This window comes from Anopheles nili, chromosome 3, assembly GCF_943737925.1.
Source record: "Anopheles nili chromosome 3, idAnoNiliSN_F5_01, whole genome shotgun sequence".
In the NCBI taxonomy this organism is placed as follows: Eukaryota; Metazoa; Arthropoda; class Insecta; order Diptera; family Culicidae; genus Anopheles; species Anopheles nili.
This window is the reverse complement of record NC_071292.1, coordinates 22,071,612-22,073,615: the sequence shown is the minus strand read 5'-3', so window position 1 is coordinate 22,073,615 and position 2,004 is coordinate 22,071,612.

The following is a 2,004-nucleotide window of genomic DNA, read 5'->3' as shown; positions in this document are numbered from 1 at the left end:
CCGATTAGCCAATTGGTGACGATCAGCTGATCTTGCGGATCTTGAGATCGTGTGTGGGTGCATTTCAAACTGATTGTTTTTATTTTGCGTGTGGGAAGTGAGATTTAATGGAACAAAACAGGAAGAAACAAAAGCAGCTAACAAGACGAAACGTGGCGGTAGCTCTAAGGACACCTAGGAACTATAGAAAGCCCTTCAGCATCCTTGCGGTGCCGTGTACCGTTCTCCCGGGAACGTTTACTTTTTTTTCTGGGATTACTCCGATAAGTGTAAGCGCGTTAAAGTTATTATTAGCGTAAGAAGAGAGCGGCGCTTTGATCGCCTTTTTTAAGTTTTTTCATTCGTCCTTCTTCGTCTCTCTTCGCGAGACTTCCACAAGTGCCAAGTGTAGCGTGTTTTATGAGCAACGAAAATTAGGCTAAGAGTGATGCGTCGCCCTACGTGTAGTAGGATTTGTGTGAGTGTGAGAATGTGCGTGTTTGTTTAGATTAAGTTTTACCATGCTAAGCTGGCTTGCGTGTGTCAGCCCGATGCGAGTTGATGAGAGAATTTATTAGGCATGATAGAGCGAGAAGCAAATATCTCCAAACGAATGCAATACTTTTTCCCACCCCACACAGTTGTTCGCAGACCGGATTTGTCTGTTCCACCGACAAGGATAGAAAGATGAAGGGGGAGGGGGGAGGGAGGGCAAGGACGATAGCATAAAAGGACGCCCTGGAAACAAAAGTTGCTGATGATGGACCAACAAGTCCCATTCCGGACCGGCATCAATAGACGAAGACATCATAATCGCACGAGATTAAACCGTCGAAACTTTTATCGTTTTTCCCACCCCCGCGATCCTTGCTGCCCTTGCCGGTACCCCCTGCCCATTCCCGTCGTTTGCGGACCGTCTGAAGAGCTTGGAATGGACTTCAAGACGTTTTTGGGGTGCGTCCTGTTTGCTCGCCGTCCCATTTCCCGTGCCTTACCGTCCTCAAGGACTTCTCGGTCACTTCAGGGTGATGGCGAGCAGGGATGGGCAGGGCCACCCACTGTTTGTCGCTTTTTCCGACACAATGCCGATCCGAGCCACCAAGTCAATTGTTTCGCTGGGAACGATTCCACCTCTCGTGTAGCGATTCTGTCGTTGTATTCGTCGTATCGTTCGGGGTCAAGAGGATGATGTCCGTTGGATTTGAAGAAAGTGGTAGAGAAAGAAGAAGGGTGGGTAATTTCCCACCCTCAGTTCTCGAACTGGTTGCGTGTGTTTCATCATCTGAAACCATTCGGTTGGGAGGAAGGGCTTGTGTTTGGAAGACCACTTGTAAGCTGTTAATATCCGGCCACAGACGTACCGTTTTCACCAGACGCAAAGGGGAGCTGTTTTTCGTTTGAATCCTTAGCTTTCGCGTTACGTAATGGCTCATCCGAGTCCGTGTACCATGTATCATATTTCCGTATTCCTTCGCTATCATCTCGCTTCTTCTCCGTTCTAGTAGAAGTAGGCTATGCCTACTCCGCAAGCTGAGTTTGCCTGTCCCATTGATAAACCAATCGATTTACCAGTGACTTTTACGAACGTAAGTGTGAATGAGATTGAGAATGTGTGTGAGCAATAATAAGGTAGTGTTTCCACGACTTCGCGTACTGCGTTTACGGACGCCGCCCGTCTGCGCCATTTTTTTTATATTTTACTCTTATCAGTATGTTTACTCCGGACAATGCAGCTAGACACATCAGTTAGGATTAGTGTGGTTTACCTTCACCAATGATGGAAGTAAAATTGAATCGAAAATTCTGTAACATTTACACCGAGTGTGTGCTTTCTTTCGGGATCCATCCTTTAAGCCTTATGTGAAATATCACGGTTCGAATTCCAAGCCTTGTTTACCGGCGTTTATTGCTAACGCTCTAGTATTGATAGACATTCGCAAAAAAGTGCATCTCAAGCATAATACTCCTAGTTAGAGCATCGATAAGCTTCAACTCGCCTCGCCACAGCCCAGGCCGCAAGTACTC